The 23,809-nt window shown below is 44.8% G+C and overlaps 1 protein-coding gene across 2 annotated transcripts in view; it reads right to left on the bottom strand.

Annotated features, from left to right (window-relative positions):
* The window catches only part of CNTNAP5 (contactin associated protein family member 5), an 864,792-nt gene that overhangs the window by 298,941 nt on the left and 542,042 nt on the right, over nt 1–23,809 (bottom strand). The window lies entirely within an intron of this gene.

The raw sequence follows: 23,809 nt of genomic DNA, 5'->3' as shown, positions 1-23,809 counted from the left end.
GTTACAACTCTGCTGTTTACCACCAATCAAGTCCATGATGAGAAACAAGCCCAACTTTCTACCTGCTCAAAAGAACACAGGCATGGAGTTATCCAGGACAAATTTTCTGCTCAATAGCGGAATGCATTTTGAAATTTTGAACTAGAAAGAATCTGTTCAGTTCATTAAGTATCTCAGTTAGTCTAAAGAAATAGTTATTATACATTTAAACTATTTGCCTTTTCCCTCCAATATGTGGTTTGCATGTATTTTCTCCCATTTCATAGGTTGTCTTTCCATTACGTTGGTTGTGCAGAAGCTTTTTTTGTTGGATGTGGTCCCCCTTGTTGACTTTTGCTTTTGTTACTTATATTGTTGGTGTCATACCCAAAACACTATCAGCAACACTGATGTCCAGGAACTTCTTCTCAGTGTTTTTTCTTGGGAGTTTTATGGTATCTGGTCTGATGTTTAAGTTTTTAGTCCATTTGGAATTAATTTTTGTGAGTGGTGTAAGACAGAATTCTAATTTTGTTTATTCTGTATGTGGTTATCCACTTTTCCCAATACCATTGATTGAAGAAACTATTTTTTCTCCATTGGGTATCCTTTGCACCCCTGTTAAACATGAGTGGACTGTAGTTCCATGGCTTATTTCTGGGCTCTCTATCTGTTCCATTGGGGTCTATGTATCTATTTTATACCAGTGCCATGCTGGTTAATACCTACAGCTTTAGGGAAATGGAAAGATGTTGTTTAAATCCACAAACTTGTAAATAAATACATTCTGGAGATCTAATGTAAGCTTAGCGCTTAGTCAACACTTTCATATTATAAACTTCAAAACAAATCACCAAGAGACTAGATCTTATTCTCCATATAAAGTATGATAACCATGTGATATGCTAGAGGTGCTAACACCATTGCAATGGTCATATTGCAATATATAAATGTATGAAATCAACACACTGCACACCTTAAGCAATGTTGTATGTCAAAAACATCTCACTACATTTTTTAAAATAAAAATAAAATATTTGCTTTTTAAGAGCATCATTTAGCCATGATGATCATTCACTGGCATAAATGGGAATGAGCTGTTGACCATGCACCACACCACCTGTCATGCCACCTTCACAAGTAAGGGAATTGCATGCCATAGGCTGTCAAATAGCATGTCTGATAAAGTTCCAAAGCATCATCTCAAAGACTTAACAATGCATTGTTATGTAGATTAGTAAAGCATTCTTCTAATTGCACTGTGAATTTCGCTTTCAATTCTAGTCCCATAAAGCTATTGGTCTCCCAACCTGTAAAGCATATCATGCATTCCTCTGTTCAAAGTTGTGCTTAGTTAGTGCCCTGCTTGCCACTAGCATACATACCCAGGACCATATGCATGGCTGAGCTCCAGTGTACACACCAGTGTGTACACAAGAATGACAGACATCTGGCACTGTTATAAGTACTCTCGAGCTCATGAGTGGTGGTGCTGTCTAGAGACCTGTGAGGGCAAAGTCGGGTGGGGCTGATAGAGAAGCCTGTCCAATGGATACTGTTCCCCTTTTTCCTTGGAAATGGACTATAGATGGATGGGAGTCTCTATCCTCTGGACAAGGGACCTAGCCTAGCATTGGGTGCCTTGTAGGACTTCAGGAAATCTTGTCGAGTGATGAGGTTAGTCAGTCACTGTCATTTATATTCTGCTGGGTTCTTTCCCCCAGCATTTCCAAAGCAGCTCTGTTATACATTTGTTATGTGATGGTCCAAATTTAAAAAAAGAAATTTCAAATTGTAAGATCAATACACACATACATTCAACAACAACATCGACAAAAGAAGAGTATGCACCAAGTCCCAGCATAGTAGTTATGGTGGAATATTCTGCAACATTCCATGATGTTGTGACATATTCCCAAGTCATCACCCAGGCAGCCCTCTGTGACCTCACCCTCCCAAGTCATCACCCAGGCAGCCCTCTGTGACTTCACCCTCCCGAGTCATCACCCAGGCAGCCCTCTGTGACCTCACCCTCCCAGGTCATCAACCGGACAGCCCTCTGTGACCTCACCCTCCCGAGTCATCACCCAGGCAGCCCTCTGTGACCTCACCCTCCCAAGTCATCACCCAGGCAGCCCTCTGTGGCCTCACCCTCCCAAGTCATCACCCAGACAGCCCTCTGTGACCTCGCCCTCCTGAGTCATCACCCAGGCAGCCCTCTGTGACCTCACCCTCCCAAGTCATCACCCGGACAACCCTCTGGGACCTCACCCTGGGCTTCCCAGTGGCCTGCCTGAGTGCCCTTACACTCATTTCAGGAGCTGGAAACTGTTTACACACAGAACCAGCCAATTTTTTTTCATGTTTTTGTTCCTGTCATTCCAATTGATTGCTATTATTATTGTGATAATCATTATTATTAATAATAATGATAATTACAGATGCTGCAAGTTGTTTCATCTGTTACCATGGTGATCATTCTTCTGAAAAAAAAATAAACAAGATTTAAAAAGGAAAGAGAAGCAAAAAAATAACTGATTAGTAAGACCTCATTCTATACACATATTTGTCTCTTTGCAGAGTAAGAAAAAAGTGCAATTTTTCTATCATAATACTTAGAAGGAACTCTACAGATTGTCAATACCCAGCTTAATTGAACTTAAGTCACTGTGGGGAGCTGCTTAGAGTCCTTTGAAAAATGTGCAGACTCACTTACCCGCCTACTGCAGTAAAGCAAGTCTATATTAAGGTCCCCGGGGTCACTTCTGGTGCAGTTATCTGTGTTGACAGAGTGGATTTCCCACGCCAAGGGGAAAGGCAGTGTAAATAACCCTCCAACACTGTCTCCACGCGCATTTACCATCCACGCATCTACAGCCTCGTGGCATTTCTTATTGTTTTGCGTTGAGGTTATTTAATTTTTCATATGTTCCTATCTTATCTCCCGGTTTAAATCACAAGCAGTGACGGCGGCCGGGTGAATGTCGCATGGAAGGCCTTCTGTGGATGAGGGGCAGATGCTGCGGAGGAAGCTGGGGCTCCGGCTGTTCAGCCAGGCAAGGCTGCTCCGCCCTACGGGCTCCGGGCTCCTAAGTGTGGCAGGGACACTGACCTCCCCACCCCCCAACCCCCCGCCCTCCTGACTCAGTCTCCTCAGCTGTAGGCTGGGCATAGCCGGTGCCCAGTGATGTGAGGAATGGATAAAGCGCACAGGATGCTCTGAGCACCATGCCAGGCTCAGGGCATGGACTCCAAACCAAAGCTGACCTGCTACAAGCCGCTCTGACCCAGGGAGGATCCCAAGGGGCCACCTCACCTTTAGGAACGGTTATGGGAACCCGAGCTGAGGAGTCAATGCCACCTTCTTCTCAACTTAAAGGAAAGGGAGACAGTGAGTGTAAAACAACTTTCAGCTCCTTTGCAAGAATTCGCGCAGGAGCCATGCTCCCTCCCCGAGGATTGGAGAACCCTGCAGGCCCCTGTCCCCTCTGCAGCTCGCTCTGGGGATCTGCGGCTGGGAGAGCGCCCCCGCCTGGCCCGGAGTGGCCACACCGCTGCAGCAGCCAGGGAGGCCCAAGCATCAGGCCAGGAGCCAGCTCAGCCGTGACCAGGCTCCACTGCCCGCAGGGGCCACACCGAAGGCCTCCGCACAACAGGCGAGGTGTGGCTTATTCCCCTGCTTCACTCAGCATGTCCTTTCTGTATAGCTTCTGGGAGTTTATTTTTCTCTCCGCTTGCTTTAAAATAGGTGCCAAGATCAAAGAGACCTGGGGAAGGTTTTGGTCTTGGAGGGTGTGCTTTTGAATGGGCTCCAGGCACACTGCATCTGCCTGTTTATTGTCTGCTGGGTTACTCAGGGAAAAGTATGAGGTGCCTAGTGTGTGCGGAGCATCAGGTTAGGTAGGGACTGAGGGGGTAGGATGAAGGTGAAGGGCACCCTGAACCCTGAGGGCATCCCCCGCTGGTTCTGAGAAAGCCTGATCCTGGCTGGGGCAGGAGGAGGCAAGGCTGAACTCCGTGCCCAGCCTCTGAGCAGGGGAAGGGGAGGCAGGGGCTCCAAATCCAACCCCCTGCTGGGGAGAGGGCTGCAGGCTGGTGGCAGGCTTTAGCTGCCCTCACAAGTTTCAGGAGGTCTTTAGGCGTCTGTGGCAGGGACTGCTGGGTGCTTTCCAGGAAAGAGCTGGGCACTTGCACAGTCCTAATTCCATCTCACGTCTAAGTGATGCTGGCCACGCTCTCCACTCTCTCTGAGCCCACATTTCCTCAAAATACACATGAGAGAATCTGCCTCCCAATACATCATGTGAATTTACTGCGATCAACCCGAAGACCATACCCCCTCCCTGGACCACGGGTTCACAATAAGGAGTGCCTGCCCTTTATTCAGAAGAGCTGACGTGGCTGAGGCTGAGCTCAGGCAGCCACAGGCAGTGGTTGAGCGATGACCTATGAATCAAGAGTTCACTGGTTCGATTCCTGGTCAGGGCACATGCCCGGGTTGCGGGCTTGATTCCGGGTAGGGGGCATGCAGGAGACAACCGATCAATGATTCTCTCTCATCATTGAAGTTTCTATCTCTCTCTCCTTCTCCCTTCCTCTCTCTCTAAAACAAAACAAAAAAACACACACACACAAAAAAACAACCAAACAAACAAAAAACCTGCTATAAAAGACATGATAGAGACAAGATAGACTATATATTGTATATTAATTTAATTAATGCTTATTTTTATTTATGGTTTTAGTATTGTGGTTATGTTGAATAATGTTTTTGTTCTAAGCTTCAAACTGAAGTCTTTAAGTTTAAATTATCAATGTGTCTACAATATTTATTTTTAAATAATTCTGGAAGAAAAAGGCAATTTATGAGAAGGATTGAAGGAGAGGGAAGATAAAGAATGAGAGAGAGAGAGATGAAGACAACACAAATGTGCAAATGTGGCAAAATGTTTACAGTTGGAGAAGATAGGTGAAAGGTATACAGAAGCTTATATTAGTATTTTTTTCAACTTTTCTGTAGATTTGGACACTTCAGAATAAAAATTTTGGTGAAAACAAAATAATGCTTTGCACAGTGCTTAACAGTAAGTGTTCAGAGCGTTTCTACTGTGCGCCAGCAAATCCATGCAGGGGTGCTTTTACACACTCACATAGGACACACACAGACACACACAGACACACACCCACAGCATGCACACATGCAGACACACACAGACACACACTCACAGACACAGGCATAGACACATATGCAGAGACACATACAAACATACGCCCCCACAGACACATACATGCAGACACATATACTCACAGACACATACAAAAACACACACAGGCACGCTCATGCAGATACATACAAATACACACACTCACAGGCACGCAGATGTACACAGAGACACACACTCCCAGACATAGACACACACAGGTATAGGCAAACACACATGCAGACACACACACATGCATGGCTAAGGACTAACTGGCAACACAATTATCAAACAGCAAAGATTATTATCCAATTCAACCTCTGACACCACAACAGCACATTCACGCTCAACTATAACTACTGGTTAGTAATGTTGAATTGATATTTGTGAACTATTTTAGTGTGTCTGACATGTGCGCTCATGAAAGTCATTGCTTGTTATTTTAATTACTGCATCCCCAATAATCTATATAATAAAAGCCTACGCGACCATTATGGTGGAACAACCAGAATGACTGGTCGCTATGATGTGCACTGACCACCAGGGAGCAGACTCTCAATGCAGGAGCTGCCCCCTGGTGGTCAGTGTGCTCCCACAGGGGAAGTGTTGCTCAGCCAGAAGCCAGGCTCACAGCTGGCGAGCACAGCAGAGGTGGTGGGAGCCTCTCCCACCTCCACAGCAGTGCTAAGAAGCAGAGAGCCAAGCAGGAAGGAGCAGTGAGCTGGCAGGTGGTAAGGAGCGAGGGGTTCCGGACTGTGAGAGGGATGTCCACCAAGGGGTGCCGGACTGTAATCATGAATTACATTGATTATTTCAAGTTATTGAGTAACAATAACTTTAAACGTAAGTTTTGTTATTAATTACAGTAGAGAAAACTGAGGAACAGGGAAGCCAAGTAACTCACCTAAGTCACACTTGACAAAACTGTGAAGTACCAGCATTGCGATTCCCACCACGCCCAAGATCTTGTGCACTTTGCTGGGTTTGTTAGATGTTTGTTGATTAAGGAAATTAAAGGGAAATAGATAAGTGTGACAAGAAAAGAAGCTTTGAGGGCGTGGTCTAAAGAAGTAGGTGAGCGGATGATATTCCAGAGGCGCCAAACTGGACATAAAGCATGAGTGGTGCCCAGAATACATACCGCTCGCACTGGCAACCCATGCAGAAACTGTCTAACCATCTTCTCTTCCCAAAGAGATATAAATAGCACATATTCAAACACTGGGGTGCATACCCTACAAGGCCGATTGGTGCGGGTGTGATAGGAATCCACATGAGGAGTGGTAGAGAAAACTCTGAGATGCATGTCTGTTCTACTGCCTCTGTTTCACAGAACCTGGGATCATAAGCTACTTGCACATCTTGGCTCTTTTGTTCTTTGGGACATCGAGACAGACTCTGATTCATCATCTCTCCCTGGAATCCTGGATTCAGAGCAAAAGCAAGCAGCAACAAGCAAGCTTTCTGGAGACACCCTTGACTCCCACTTACTATTTTACTCTTCTGATCAGATGCACAAGTGATCCAAGAGCCTTCCAACAAGGGGAAGGCACCTGCTCACTGCTTCTCCAAATCGTCACCCCCTGGGCTCAAGAGGGTTGGTTCCACTCTGTTCTCTCTGCCTGGTCCTGCAACACCTACTTATCAAGGTCACACCTGTTTATCAAGCCCTACGTCTCCCAGGAAGCCTTCAGCATCCAGGTCCTCCAATGATGGTGGTGATGCTGACTTCCATTTCAGAGGCCCTTAGAGAGTACCAGAGATTGTACCCATTGTATTAGGTGCATTGCTCATTTAATTGTATTTCATCTGCACATCAACCCATTGTACAGATGAAGAATTGAGTCTCATAGAAGTTTACTCTCCTTGGATTCCATGGCTGTGGAGTACCTTATATCCTATGGAACTCTATAAATTACACAGAATGGCCTAGATGAGAGTGTTTTAAGACTGGATATTATATATGAGATTTTGGGGTGTCAGGGTCAGTGGTTTATAGTAGCTGGTACAGTGCTGAGCCCAGGCCAAAGACTGTATCCTGATCCCCTCAGCACAGAAGGAAGAGTTCTCCAGGGATCTACAATGTGTGCTGTCAAATGAACAACAGGAGGCCTTAGGATGAGCTCTATGTGCAGGTCTTAAGACCAGCAACTCTTCAGTCACTGAGTACTGGGGAGAGGACTGAGGAAGGGGACCTAAGTGTTAAGCAATGTGCTAACCAACTTATATAGGTATTTCCCAAAGTCTGGTGTCTTCAGGTGTTTGTTAAAATGCTATTTTTTATCACTGTTCTAAACCTACTGAAGAAACATTGTTGGAAATAGCCTAGAAAATGGCATTTTACTCATCTTAGGTCATTCTTTGAAGAAATAAAATTTAAGAATCTTTGGTGTTTATAAACTTCATCTAATATTCAGAACAACTTTGCAAGGTGGGTATGACTATCCCCATTGACAGATGAGGAAAGTGATGACCAGGGAGGTGAGGCGAGTGGAATAGAGACACAATTCCTTCAGGCTCACCCCCTCCGGGACCTTTCTGCAGTGGCACTGACTGATGGGTGGGGCACACGGGCCAGGGGAAGGGGCTGTTTTGTTTAAACACATGGGTGTTTCTTTTCTCCAGAGCCTCTATTTCTCCCAGCCTAGGACCCCAAGAATGGGAATCACAGACCTAGCTCCACTTTCTGGGCAATATACACCAATTCATATGACCTTGGACAACGATTCAGACTCAAGAATTCACTGGCCCCCTATGTAAATGAAAAGAATTGTGCCTTCTGCATGGTTTCTGCGAAACTGAATAACATCAAGAGAATAAAGTGTCTGGCATGAAGCCTCATACTAGATGCTTAACTAAATATTAGCTATTTATATTACAAAATGCAGCCCAGAGGGCAGCCCTTCAAGGTCAGCTTCTCTCATCACCATTCCCAGTTTCCCAGCTCCCCGTGATCCAACCATGGCCTCTTTTGTACTATTTCTGTAGCGTCTTTTGGCTTCTAATTTATTTCACACACCTTGTGAGACATATCTGTTTGCATTGTCTGTTTGCTCTCTAAACTGTGAAATCCTGTAGGACAAGGATACACATTCATTTGGTAACCTTAGTGCCTTGCACAGTCCTTGCTCAAAAGTTTACTTGAATTACAATTTCTAAATGAGCAACTGAATAACAGAGTGACTGGCTCAATGAATGCATAATATATAAGTAACTCAACACATAAAAATAAATGTGGAAGTAAACGAGTGAAATACTATTATTAAAGGAATGCAAGACATCAGAGAGGGAGTTAGTAAAGGGGGTAAGTGTAGGAATAAGCAGATAAATGAGTGGGAATCACACTGCAACCACCTCCTGCCATGGGCCTGAGCCTTCTTTTCTCATCCCTGTGGTTGGAGTCAACTCTCTGAATGAAAGGAGTTTCTCTGAGTGCCTGTTACAATTATTGGCAACTCAAAGGTGACAATGCTTTAATTTCAGGATAATGCTAATCTTTATGACTTAGTAGTTTCATTTAATGGCCCCATTTAGCAGGAGATTATGCTGCCTGCTAGCCCACAGAGACCACTTTAAAGCTCAAGACTTTCACACAAGCAGATCCCAGCTTGGCCTTAGAGACCAGCCTGCTGGAATACTTACGCAGTCCCTAAGCCTTGGCTGACAACATAGGGTATTAAACAGGGAGAAATACACTTAAAAAAAATCTTCCTTCCTCTAAGCTGGGATCTTTTTCTTTATTTACAAAAAAGTCCTCTAGACAACACTGCATGCACAGAAAACAAGCGACAATACAAGTGTTCTTCCCTCTGAAATGCAAGTGTTATTCCAACTGAGTAAATTGCTAGTGGGCCACAGCAAGAGTCACCCATGCGTGAGTCAAAACACAGGAGAGGACAGGTGCTACCAGGGACTCAGCTTGTGGCCCATTAAGAGAGTAGATGTGTTCCCAAGGGAGAAAGAGAGAAAGAAGAAAAGGTGAATACAATCTTCCCTGTCCTTACCACCTGCTCTGTCAGTCACTCTCCAGCATTGTTGAAATGTTGTCATGTAATGGGTTACACAGCAATAGTAAAGAGCTATTATCATCACCCTGAATTTGCAGACAGAGAAACTGAGATGCAACAGCCTTGCCCATGGTCCCACAGACAATAATTATAATAATCTCTAATTATAATTATTTGGAGGATTCAATAAGCACAGGCATTGTTCTAGGAGTGTTAATTAAATGCATTTGAGCTTATATATTGTATAACCATGCCCTTCAAAAATTGTAATCCATAAATAAGGCTTGGGTTTTGTACAGACAGAAGAAAAGGGAAGGGAGGCAAGATATCTATGTTTTTAAAAGCTCATCCTGGCCGCTGCAGAGTGGGGAAGGCTGGAGACGTGGGGTTTTATTACCACAGGGACATGAGAGTATATAGACTCTGTGGAGTTGGAGAGCCATACCATAACCATTTCCACATCCTCAGTGCCTCATCAGTCTCTGTCCTAGCAGACAGCCAATGCATACTGAGTCACAGTGATAGACTCAGGAAGGGTTGCCACCCACATTTTGATAAGAAGCTCTGCAGACTGAATGGGGCAAACACTTTAGATCTGATGGCTATAAGGAAATCTTACTTCTATCATTTATCAACCTCATCAACACATTTGTAAATCAAAATCATTCCAGCTGTTTCACAGGGATGACACTTGGACTAGGCCAGTACCCAGTAGACACTCAACACAATTTTATGTAGTCTGTAACAAAGTGACAACTTTCTGGCAAGAGTCCTTCTGCAGTGATGGCTATCCAACAACTTATGATAAAAACAAACTTGAGGACTTGAGCCCAGTTTGTTCTTGTAGAAATGTTTGTCAGGCAGTAAATTTAACACTTCTGAGTGCACGCATGTGTGTGCGTGCGTGTGTGTGTCTGTTGGAAGTAAGTATTTACGTTGGAAATCATAAGTAAAATGCCTATAGAAGGTACAAGGATAGAACTTCATTATAGATTGACATGACCCCAACTACTAAATCATACTTTTCTTTGGTGTAAAATACACCAAAAAATAACTATATACTAAGAATCTCAGTGAGATACACATGTGCCCGAGTCACTCTTGTTTCCTCTATTCTACCAGATCCTTGTGTTGCCCACTCATAAACTGTGAACTCACTGGCAGTGGTCTTGTTATAGAACAGTAGGAAGTTTGGAAAATTGCAGGACAAACGGACTAGGGAAACTGAGATAGACAGTTAAACAGCAGTTTGTGTCCACCTAGTAGCAGGTATACCGGTTAATAATGCGGACTTTATAATCAAAGAAAACACAATAATTTCAAGAGAAACATCAAAAGTGCTTTATTCTAAGTAATGTCCATCGCTAGCTACACATTTTCCCCATCTTTCAGGTAATTTGTGGATACCGTCCAAATAGAACTTTTCTTGTTTTGAGGCAAACCATTCAGAGACCCAATTTTCCACTTCTTTGTATGTTTTGAAGTGCTGCTCAGAAAGTGTGTGTGCCATCGATCGGAACAAGTTATAATCTGAAGGAGCAACGTCTGGTGAATACGGTCGGTGGGTTAATACTTCCCAGGCAAGATCTTTTAACGTGTCTTTAACTGGTTTTGAAATGTGTGATGAGGCATTATCATGAAGCAAAATTACTTTGCCCTGTCTTCTGGCACATTCTGGTCATTTCACGATCAAAGTGTGGTTCAAATTGATTATTTGTTGTCGGTAGTGATCAGTATTAATGGTTTCACCTGGTTTTAGAAACTCATAATACACCACACCTTCCTGATCCCACCAAAGGCAGAGCATTGTCTTCTTTCTGAAGCGATTTGGCCTTGCAGCCAATGTTGATGGTTGACCTGGATCAACCCATGATTTTGTGCATTTGGAAGTCTCAAAATAAATCCACTTTACATCGCCAGTCACAATTCGATGCAAAAAAGACTTTCTTTAATGCCGTTGAAGCAACATTTTAATGATGACTTTCCGGTTTTCCATTTGTCTTTCATTCAGTTGATGTGGCTCCCATTTTCCTTCCTTTAAAAATATTTCCCATTGCTTGTAAATGGTTGAAAATTGTTTGCTGAGCAACGTTTAATCTTTCTGCAAGCTGTTTTTGAGTTTGACATGCATCTTCATCCAATAATGCTTGTAATTGTTGGTCTTCAAACTTTACGGTTGACCTTGACGTTCTTTGTCTTTCACATTGAAATCATCACTTTTTCAGCATAAACCAGCGTTTTCAAGTATCTTGAAATGGAGCATGTTCACCATGAGCTTCCCGAAGTATACAATAACTTTCAGCAGCACTTTTCTTCAAAACAAAGTAATGAATTAAAACTTCCTGCAAATGCTCTTTTTTTTGGCACGAAATTCTACATTTTTAAGTGTAAAAATATCTATGATGTTAACACCTTCAGAAAATTTGACATACGGACTTTTGAAGCTTGTTGTCAATACAACAAAATAGCATACATGTCAAATTGCATATATCAACATATGTGTAACTCCATCTACTGAAAAAAGTCAGCATTATTAACCAGTACACCTGGTAAATCCTATCTTCCCTAAACCAAGGACACAGAGTAAATGGTGTGCACTTCTCCCCAACAGAGGAGAAATAGCTTAAATCACCCCACTCAGGGAGACAGATAACAGAAATCCGATTAAGTGCCATTCGCCAACCAGACCCAAGGACAGACAAATTAAGAGAATAAATCTCATTTTGGTACATCAGCATAAAGCTGATAAATATTCTATTGACTGGCCCCTAAGATAGCCCCTAAACACCCAGACTGTAAAATGCTGAAAATGAAGGTCCCAATGTACTTTCCCACTAGGGAACACACCCATGCCATTCCTTTGCCCCTCTCCTTCCCCTACAGGGACTTATCTTCTAACCTCCAAGGGATCCCATGAGAATTGAAACCAGGGAAGCAATAGGCAGCAGCGACAGCTCAACCCCGGGCTAACCGCCTGCACTGGTCTCCAAAGTCCCCCTCCTCTGCTTTTCTCTGACCTCTAGTGATCCAAAGCAGCCCATCCTAAGTTCTCCTGTTGCTTTCGTCTATGCCTTTCCTTGTTTCACAAAAATGCTCACCTGCCCGAGTTCAAATGACCGACTTGGACACAGAAGTATGGCAAAAATGAGACTTTTAATACATTCCCGAGAGCTGGTGTCCTTGGGTTGTACAGGCACTCCTGAGGCAGCAACCACAATCCATTTATCCAGCCCCTCCTCAGATTCCTCATTGGCTGAGTACTATGGGGTCACCTGTTTCCTCATACGTTACCTAGGTCTTGTTGTCTCCCATTGGGCCATTTAAAAAATTTGGGCTGAGGCCTTTTCTAGTCGCCTCCACCTCCTCCTGTCTAATCGGGGCAGTAATCTCGGGGGTTTCCACCATGATGCTGGCCCATGTCCAGAGTTCTTTGCTTTTATATCCTCTTCCCTCCTCCTTTTTTTCCTGGGGAAATTCAATGACCATTTCAATCAAAAGCTGACTATGCTGGAGATGGATCACAGAGGCCCACTTCCTACACTACCCTACGTAAGTTTTTGCTGCAGTCAATAAATTCTTGCTTGCTTTTCTACATTTTGTCTCTTGATGAATTTTTTTCTTCAAGAAGACAAGAACCAAGGTCTCCTCTCTGTACCAGTAACAGTCTAACTTTGGGAAGCAAGGCTGACGCCTGTTAGACCTAACTGGATGGACATCTTTCTTTCTGTCAATAGTCTGGATAATAATCTATTATCTGCAATAACACTGCACTGTTATGTGCAGGTATATTACAGAGATTCCGGCTTCTCTATCTACTCCATTATGTATTCTTCGATGAGTTTTAGTGAAAACAGAGCCTGCTTCTAGACAGTGCGAAACAGAGCATCATACCAGTGGCAATGATAAGATATAGAGACTGGTAAGGTGGTTTAATTATGAGATGTTTGAGATTGGAAACAAGTTTTACTTTAGAGATCTGACTAAACATTCCTTGCAAAACTCCTTGCAATGCCTCATGATTTCTATACAGGTGTGGGTGCATGACAGTGGCATTGCATTCATCAGGATAATAAATAAATGTGTTTTTGTTATTGGTTCTAGATGAACAATTTTGCATATCAGTATGCATTTGTACTCTACAGAGGGAAGACAGTGTGTGGCTGGGACATATTTGTTAACTCGTTGACAAGATGGCTTGTTAACATTAAAAATGTTTAAATGTAAGCTGAGTAGAATAAGTTTAAATGTCAAGTTCTAAGGAAAATCTTGTCAGGGTGCCTCATCCTTCTAATTAGTCTTTATTGATACTGGAAGCTTCCCCTCAGAAATGCTCCCTCCAGGCACCTAGTGGCACAGGAATCTCATGACAACTGAAGAAGGAGTAATTCTTTGCTGTTGGCATGAGGAGATCACTCCTCTCAGGCTAGGGTGACTATATAGATACCATCTACACTGGACAGTGATGAGTATGAGAGAGGGCTCCAGTGAATACTGGATTTCTCTATTTTATGACCTCTACTTTTTTGGGGCTAAGAACTTTGCTTTTATTCTAACCCTCACATTGATCTTGAAAGGAAGCATTTTTTTTTTTATCATCTCCACTTTATTGATATGGAAACCAAGATTCAGAAATGCTAAATGACTTGTGCAATATTACACAGCTTGAATGTGCCGGCACTGGAATTTGAACTCCAATATGATTACAAGGTATGTGCTACTCCCACTAGTTATTCCAAAGAAAGCCTTTGGGGAAGAATGGGTAGCCATGGAAGGGCTTCGAGGCAATGAAGAGCAGTTGAACACTTTTACTCTTGGATTTGCAGAAGAGGTTGCAAAGAGTCTAGGAGTGATCAAGCTCAGTTAAGATTAGACATTGAGGCAGAATCCACAGTACCAAATTATTGGTTTAATGGAATAGGACCTTAGTCTAAGACAAGTTATGGGAAGGGGGAAGAAGAAAAGGAGAAAGTTAGAAATTAATCTTTAATTTGGTTGTGTTAGCTCAGAGTTTTGTTTATACTGGGACTCATGAGAACAAGTGTGAAGAGATTCCTCACACCCTGTCCCTCACTTTCCATAAGGAGCTCAGAGCCCAGTGGGACATGCAAATAAACACGGGTGGTTATAGTGCAGTGTGATCAGTGCCATGGTGAAAATATGCTGAAACTGAAAGGAAAACTGAGACCAGAAGCATCCAGATGGCTGGAACCCCAGTGTTATTAGGTAGGGTTGTCCAGAGAAACAGAGCCAACAGGATGTAAATATATTTCTAAATCTCTCTCTTTCTCTCTCTCATGTATGAGTATGGAGATGGAGGCTTGTTAAGTCCAAAATCTGCAGGGTAGGCCAACAGGCTGGAGACCCAGATAAGAGTTGCAGTTTGAGTCTGAAGGCATCTGCTGGCAGTCTTGTTTGAGGAGGGTCAATCTTTATTCTATGAAGGCCTTGAACTAATTGCATGAGGCTATGCCACATTTTGAAGGGCACTCTGCTTTACTCAAAGTCCACTGATAGAAATGTTAATTTCCTATTTAAAACACCCTCACAGAAACATTAATGATATTGTTTCAGCAAATACCTGGGCAATGTGGCTCAGCCAAGTTGAAACTTGAAAGTACCATTGCACCAAGGAAAGCAGGAAACCCCTGAGAAGCCCCATTCTCATGTCCCAATAACCCATGCATCCTGCGGGTGCCTCAGGCTGTCACTCATGCCACTGTTACTTACTGTGCCCCGCCTTTCCTTCATGCCTATCTTTTTTCTTTTCACGGATCCCAGTTCCCAGAATTCGCTCACTTCCTGAGAACATCTAACCTGTCCTGACAGCCCACCGCATATGCATTTTCACCCAGCAGCACAATTTGAGGTCCTCACTGGATTTCTTGTTAGTTAAACACATCCCTTCCTACTTGCCAAGTCAACTAAGAATGACCACGAACTTTACATCATTGGAGGAAATTGTCCACATCCAGGCCAGGAGACGTTTACCCTCAGAAATGGCACAGGACCCAGATGTCCCTTTTAATAAGACATGACATTTTAGTGTTACAGTTTCTCCTAGTTTTTTATTTGTTCTTCAATTATTCATCAATCGAATGGCATAGCCTTTTAGTCAGTTAGTTCCCCAAGTCAGCATCCTAACCCATTTAACCTGCACAGGGAGGCCTTTTCTACTTCAGGTTGGAGTCTATTTGATTAAGTTCATGCTTTATATATTTGCAAGGTATGTGAGTTGTGCCTCAACACCATCTTTGATTCTTGATGAATTCTAATCACTTTTCCACAGACTTCTTTGGACAGCTCATTAAACAGGTTAACATGGGTATTTTCCATTTACCCCTCCAGAGGCACTTTACCCTTCTGCAGCTTTCCCTGTGCTGTAGAAGACTGACTGAAAACCTTACATCAATGAATAGCCTTGCCTTCTGAGTTATTGCAGGGTTTGCTCAGTAGAGACATAGGGAGGAGGCTGGAACAAGCCAGGAGGGGCTGAGGTTATGCTCCAAGCTCCTTGATGGTGTTCCCATCCAGGAGGGCACAGCTCCTCCACATGCTGCCATCCTTTCTCCTCTCACTTCTACAAGACTGATGATGGGAACAGCCCTTCTCTTACAAGCTCTGTAGTATGCCCACACCCCCCCGCCCCTTATTTCTTCCTTTATGCTCATGCCTTTGTAAACAGTCCTCATGTGAGCAAGCCATTTGCTACAACTATTGTCCTCAAGATAGGGGAGCTGTGCTAACGGGCATGTGTGGTATGAGGATGGTGTCTTGTTGGTGGTGCTCAGAAATGTGTTTATCTCTCACTTGGGAATAGGACATAGCCCTGCATGATTAAGAATTCTTGGATTAAACAAAGTCGAAAAGGAAAAAATCATGGATACAGACAACAGAATGGTGATTTCCAGAAGGAAAGGGGTTGGGCAAAGGAGGGATAAATGGTGATGGAAGGAGACTTGACTTGGGGTAGTGAACACACAATACAATATACAGATTATGTATTGTAGAATTGTATATCTGAAAACTGTATAATTTTATGAACCAACTAGAGGCCCGGTACACGAAATTCGTGCAATTGTGGGGGGTCCTTTAGCCTGGCCTGCGCCCTCTCACAGTCTGGGAGCCCTGGGGGGATGTCCGACTGACGGTTTAGTGGGCCTAAGCCATCAGTCAGACATCCTTAGCATTGCCATTGAGGCAGGAGGGCCTCCAACTACTGCCACTGTGCTCACCAGCTGTGAGCCTGGCTTCTGGCTGAGTGGCACTTCCCTGTGGGAGCACACTGACCACCAGGGGACAGCTCCTGCGTTGAGTGTCTGTCCCCTGGTGGTCAGTGAGCATCATAGTGACGGGTCATTCCACCATTTGGTCATTTGCATATTAGCCTTTTATTGTATAGTATACTCTGTAGATGAATCTCCCTAGAATCATAAGAAATGCAAAAAATTCACTGTTAACTCATTCTCGAATTGCCCCCACTTAAAATCAAATTCCCCCCAGGGCTCCCAGAGCTTTTCCTCTCTGCGCTTCATGTCTGAATACATACGCATATACCATGGGAATTGTTATCTCTTCTCCACCTATCTCACTGGGTTGTTATGAAGAGGTTCTGAGCTAATAAACCTAGAAATGTTTCATTAAGTAAGTGATGTCTAAACAGGAAGGGATTGTTATTTTTAAGCCAAGAGTACCCTTGCAGGTAGCAGGTGCTGATTAGGGGAGGAGTGCATGATTGTTTCCTGGGACTGCAGGCCTTGGAGGGGCAGGCTCTGGCCAGCAAACCTGTAGCGGTGGTCGTCCCTGGAGGCACTGGCGGGGGGGAGTAGGGGGGCACTAGGGGGGCGGCAGGGCCAAAGGGGGAGTAACTGTCAAACCTCCCTGCTTGGCACCATTTTTTAAATTGTACCTGGCCTTTTCTCAGCTGTATGTGCTCAGGGCAGGGCTCCAATCTCCTGGAGCTGGGCAGGGGCCAGCTCAGGGTGGGGCCAGTCGGCTAAGAGGGAGGAATTAGCTGCAACCCCAGAGAGGTTCAGTGCCCTTCTGCTGGGGAGAAGGTGCCCCCGCTGTGAGGGGGGCGGCTGGGAGAGGCGGGGGGATGGGTCTGACCCTGGGGGCCACTCAGGCCTGCCTCCACCTGGGTCTGGAGTTGTAGGGAGGAGAGGCGTGCCTGGTCCCAGCAGAGGGGGCCGGTAGCAGTAGGCCTTGGGCCTAGTGTGCCTCGAGGGTATTGATGGGTCATTGAAGGTGTGCTATTGTTGTGGGTGCCCCTGGCAGGGATGGCAGGGGAAGAGATAGGGAGTCAGAGGTGTGGGCTGCAGCTACCCCTGAGGCTGGGTCTTCTCCTCATCTAGTCAGCCTCCCCATCCTCCCAGGGGTGCGGGGGCTAGGGTAGAGTGTCCGTGCAGGGGGGTTGGAAGAACTCCCCATGGCCACTTCCTCTCCTTCTTTGCAGTCCGGACCCCGGGGATCTTGGCTCCAGCTACCCCACCCCTCAGTGGCTCCCTGCAGCCCCTGCCCACTTGGCTCTCCCCAGCCGCCTGCCTGTCAGGAGGCTACTGGGGCGCCCTGCTGCAGGCAGTGCGGTCCTGGGGCAGGGGGTGGGGGTGTGGGGAGCAGCTCCAGTGAAGTTTTGTAAACCCCAGGTCGGCATCGGGATTCAACTTTGGGGCCACGGGGGGAGTCTGCGTGGAGATGAGGAAATCGCACTAGACCCAGAGTCCCGCCCCGTGGCCCCACAGCCCCACCCACCCTGTGAAAGGTTGTGATGTGACTGTGTCCCTGATAATTTGCACATTCCTCTTTCATATATATATATATATATATATATATATATATATATATATAACCTTAATTAATTCAATGTTGCTTTGGTCCTTTTTCTTTTCATTTACCTTCTTCAGTGTTTTAGTTTTCTAAACTAGTAACACATCTCGGTGAGTTTGGTGGCTGCCACTAATGTGCAGGTTCAAGAGACTACATCACTTTATTTTTGACATTTTTTGCTTTTCCTGGAAATGTCTTCCTGTGCCTCTTTGTCCAGGTCTTGGAGACATAGCCCTCCTGCCCAATGGCCCTCCAATTGCACAAGAGCCTGGGTTGGGCCCTTCCACTGCTCCAACACACGTTAGTCATACCTTGTCATGGTCCTTGCATTTTAATTGTTGCTGTGTCTCCCTCAGGATCAGCCTGTGCAGATGAAAAGTGGCCACACACTAAACCTGACAAGCTCAGGGGAGGCCTATGTAGAGGCTTACAAACTCAGAGACCTAAAGTAATCACAAAGGATGGTCTGCAATGAAAAGTTTTTAACAAAAAGCAATTTATGGCAAGTAGTCATGTCCTAGGCTAGATTCTTCCCTGACAAGTCAATCTTTACCTTAAATGAGTCTGTCTGTTGTCTTTTTGCATCTACCATAAGATGTCATTGGAATGTCAAAGTAATTTCCTTTTTCTGGACCCCTCAAAGCACAGGCACCTCTTTGGGGAGACCACAAATTCCATCATTGTTATTGAGTTAACTGTTGACTGTTAACTATACCGGCCTATGTGAATTAAATATGTGTCTGCCAGGCCAGTGTGACTCAGTGGCTGAGCATTGACCTATGAACCAAGAAGTAATAGTTCCATTCCCAGTCAGGGCACATACCTGGGTTGTAGGCTCTATCTCAAGTAGGGGGAATGCAGATCAATGATTCTCATCATTGATGTTTTTATCTTTCTCCCTCTCTCTTCCTCTTGGAAATCAATAAAAATATATATTTTAAAAAAAGTGTCTATCTTTTAACTTTTTATCCAATCCCAGAAGTTTCCCCGCTTTGCTTTCTCCCACCTCCCTATCACCAGTGGATTTCATGTAACCTCCTTACATCTTTTCTTTTAATTCCAATGTATAAAATAAGGTACAAAACTGCCATTCTCTGGAACATTTTTTCAGTCCATTGAGGTTTTGCTTCCCAGCAATTGTCATCAGCTTGGCGCAAATAAACTCAGAAAAATTCTCTACAGGTTTGGATGTTTCTACGTTGATACCTGTGATGCAGACTGTTCCTGAAATGACACTGTTGTGGCTTGAATTGTTTCCCCAAATATATGTAAAGTTCTGACCTCCAGGTCTTTGCAAATGCAATAAAATAAAGATGAAGTTATACTCCATTAAGTTGGGCCCTAATCCAATATGACCAGCGTCCTTGTAAGAAGAGAAGAGGGACACAGTCACTGGGATGGTCACTGTGACTATGTCCCATGGAGGCAGGTGACCGCCTCCCACAGGCAGAGATTGAGGTGCTGCTTCTATGAGCCTAGGAAGGCCCAAGGATTGGGAGTGAGGAGAAGGAAGGGTTCCCCTCCAGGGCTCAGAGGGGCCTGGCACTGCAGGCTCCTTGGTTTTGGACTCTAGTCTCCAGAGCTATGAAACAATGTACTTTTGTTTTTTGTTTGTTTTTAAGCCAGTCAGTTTGTATTTTTATTGGAGAAGCCTGGAGAAAATAATGCAGGCACAATTTCTTATTAACAAAACTAGCAGTTTGCGCAGTGTCTGGAATGTGCACTTTTAAATTGAGCTGAAATGAATTGTAAATCATTCAGATGTGAAAAGTAGGCCAATGTGTATTCCTGCAGAAACTTACTCCTTATCTCTCTCATCCACAGCTTCAGTCCATCCTCTATCCAAACTCGGGGCCTTCCCTATCTCCCACCCACTAGTCCTGGGCGCAGTGGTGCAGTCTTGAGTGTGACATGCTGTCAAAATGTGTAGAGGCCTAGGGTTAGTCCACTTCATCACTAACCCTAGTCAGCCCTGCAGGTTACTCCCTAACTGGCCTTCCTCCCCCTGCACAGGCCATGCTGCTCACATCCCAGGAGACAGTGGCCGCTGGTCTTTGGGAATCTCCCTCCCGGGCTCCTCCTGCTGTCATGGTGGCTAGAAACACAGGCTGTGACCTGCAGGAGGGGTGGGGTGCCACTGTGTCTACAGAAAGGACCTACTGTTCCCCAAAGGTACGTTTTAAAGAGGTACCTTTGGGATTCACATGAACTGTTTTCCCTGACTAAAGCATCCTTCCTCATCCTCAGGACTTCTATTTGCAAATATCTGCAGACTTCTTAAAAACTTCCCCTTCTGTGGAGCCTCACAAGTCTCTCGGGAATGCTGAATGAGGATGGCCTGTGAGACCACGTGGGCCCAGGTCCTCAATCAGAGACCTGCAAAGAGGCCAGGAGTGCCCAGCTGCTGGTCAGGGCGGGAAGAGAACCCAGACCGCTGCCTGCCTGGGCTATTTATACTCCCGGTGGCATTACCCAGTGATGCTACCCCCACGGGCAGAGAACAGCAACTCGGTGCTTTCACAAATGGGAGCTAAACGCAGACCAAGCCCGCTTTTCTCCTCCTCCACCCCCATTCCGTGCTCTGTCCACGTCCTCTCATCCTTCTCCTTCCCTGAACACTTCCTGCCACACTTTGCTAGTGTCATAATTACTCATACTAAGAACATTTAACATCTTACAAATAAAAAATATGGACTTGATTATCATATATTTATGTGCAAAAATTTTTCTCAGTTAAACATGAGAATTATATAATTCAGCCTGCACAGAGGTTTGTTTTAGGAAAAAACAACAACACAACAACCTGTATACTTTCCAACTGGATGTGACCAAATAACATACTTAAAGAAATGCCCAGCCATGCATAATGAAACCTCGCACCTCAGGGACACGACTCCGAGGTCCTGACTCCTACAGGGTCACATCGGCAAGACAGCCACATTCAAATGCAAGCAGACATTCATCGCTAGCCATTCCTGGGCAAAATACCAACATGAACCCTGAGACAAATCTTCCCAAAGACACACAGAGATTCCATGTCAATGAAACCTGTGAATTAATCATACCTCTGTGTCACTGAACTTACATTATTTTATTTGGAATGATTTTTATTGATTTTTAGAGAGCGGAAGGGGGAGGGAGACAGAAACATCAATGTGAGAGCATAACACTGTTCTGCTACCTCCTGCACACCCCACACTGGGGATGGAGCCGCACTCTGGGCACGTGGAACCAACAGCCTTTTGGGTGCGTGGAGCGATGCCCAACCAATGGAGCCACTGGCCAGGGCTGAGCTTCATTAGTTGACAGTTTTAAAACTTATTTTTTTATTTAATGTACATATTTTAATTTTAAAACATAGTTTAATGATATATGGACAAGTCTATGCTAGTCTATTAACTTCACAACTTTAAAACATATATTTCAAAACACATATATTCATAGAAAAAAGCCACAAGAAAATTCTAACAAAATAACAATGGCAATCTCTGGTTTGTGGTTGATAGGTGACTTTAACATTTTCTTTAACCTTTTCCCCCTTAAATTTTTATAATTGATATTGATTTATTTTATAACAAAAATAAAAGCACTTTTTAAAGTAAAACATAGGCAATACAAAGTATCTAATTAATGTTTAGTGGCACACATTATTACTGAGCCAGAAGCTTTTGTTTGCTTCCCAAGTCTTGACTATTAGTTCCAGATTATTACCTCAAGCAAGCTGTGAAATTCTCATACTCTCTTTCCTTCTATGTAAGATAGAGGTGAGGCTATCCACCTCAGAGTTAAAAAAATGATATCAGTAATCTCTCAGTTCAGTTTCCAAAGGTGGTAGGTGCTAATCACACATCAGCAAGCATGGATCTTTGCCTTATTCTGCAGCCAAATCATGTCCTTGATTTTGGTGAAGTATGGACCAGGGACAATGTGCATCAGACTCACTGGGAGAACTTAGTAAACGTGCATTTACTGAATTAAAATTTATAGGGCAGGGAAGTCTATATGCTCAGCAAGAATCCCCACAGATCCATATATTAATTACATCCTATATAATAAAAGGCTAATATGCAAATAGACCGAATGGTGGAACAACCGAACAACTGGTCTCTATGACGTGCGCTGACCACCAGGGGCCGTGTGTGGAACATGGTGGGATGGTGGAGCAGGTGAGCGGGGGTGCCAGACCAAGATGGGGCCCTGGTCGCTGTCCTTAGGGTGAGCCTCTGGTGGTTACTGAAAAGTCTTTGCTCCTGCATGCCACAGTCCCGCCCAGCGCTTGTACCCACTGCCAGCACCAGAGCCGCCGCTCGTACCCACTGCCAGTGCTGGCCCAGCTCGCACCCACAGCCGGCACCGGAGCCGCTACTCACACCCACTGCCAGTGCCCGGCATGGGTCCTGATCCATCACTCTGCACCATAAGCGGGTGCGAGCAGCGGCTGCTGGCCCTGATCGCCCCTGAGGGCTTTTCCACCTCCCCCTGCTCTGAGGGGCGATCTGGGCAGCAGCCACTGCTGGCATCCACTGACGGTGCCAGCCCCAATCGCTCAGCTCTGTCAGCGGGTGCCAGCGGGGCCAGCGCCATCAGTGTGTGGGAGCTGCAGTAGCAGGAGTCGGGCTGCAGCCAGCAGACAGGGGACCGGGAGTCATGGCAGGAGGGGCCGGGTGGGGGCGCAGAGGATGGGCCGAGACCTGCCCCTGTGCCTACCGCAACCTCACAGCCTATAGTTCCTTTCAAGGTGCACAAATTCATGCACTGGACCACTACCTGAGTCAATAACTAGGATCCACAGAAAACCCTACCTAGTACTTGACCAGGCTATTGAGCATTTTAGTTTACCAAAACCTTGAAAAGAAAACAGCATCATGATTCCTGATTTATTTATAAAGCTGGGGAGAAGCAGCTAGCATATATGCATTTTGCAGATAAAGAATTATGGAAATTCAATGAAATGGCAATCAATTCCATGAAGCTAGCATTTTCTGCAGAAAAAGATGTGGCCTTCGTATTCAGATGGGCAAATTGCTAAGTGTCCTTAATCACCATTTTTGCAAAGGTTTGCTTGCATGTCTACCTGTGATTTTTGCATTCCGTTTTCACCCATTTTACTGCCTCGTGAAGGACAGTGACTATGTCTTATTTCTCTGCATATCCCTAGAGCTCAGGACAGAGTCTGTTACAGAAGCTCCAGGGAGGGGCTGCCTTGCTGCAGAGGAGCGTGGGGCTGGAGGACTCAGTGAGTCTCAATAGCTCTCTAGTTCCTATTTCACTGCAGGACTCTGCTGGCCTCTCCAAACGTTAGGCTGGAATCCCAAACTGTGGATGTGGGCATTAACGGCACTCGCAATGGAGAGTGCACTCACCACACTGTTTTTCGGAAACTATTACATCAAATTGTGGCTTTGTGGAATTGTTTCTCAAAATAAAGTAGTGATCAAACGCAGTCTCTAAACCTATGAAACAACTGACTCTGACTAGGTCCTTCTGCTCTTTAGAACAAAGTGGCAGCATAAATAAAATCTCCAGACAAAAACAAATAGCCCTAAGCGGTTTGGCTCAATGGATAGAGCGTAGGCCTGCGGACTCAAGGGTCCCAGGTTCGATTCCGGTCAAGGGCATGTAACTTGGTTGCGGTCACATCCCCAGTAGCGGGTGTACAGGAGGCAGCTGATCGATGTTTCTCTCTCATCGATGTTTCTAACTCTCTCTTCCTCTCCCTTCCTCTCTGCAAAAAATCAATAAAATATATTTAAAAAAGAAAAAAATAGCTCACTTTCCTCTTCCCTTAGGCATCCCCTG

The sequence above is a fragment of the Eptesicus fuscus genome, chromosome 11 (assembly GCF_027574615.1).
Source record: "Eptesicus fuscus isolate TK198812 chromosome 11, DD_ASM_mEF_20220401, whole genome shotgun sequence".
Taxonomy (NCBI): Eukaryota; Metazoa; Chordata; class Mammalia; order Chiroptera; family Vespertilionidae; genus Eptesicus; species Eptesicus fuscus.
Note: the sequence above shows the minus strand (reverse complement) of the source record. Positions and strands in the feature narration are given on the sequence as shown.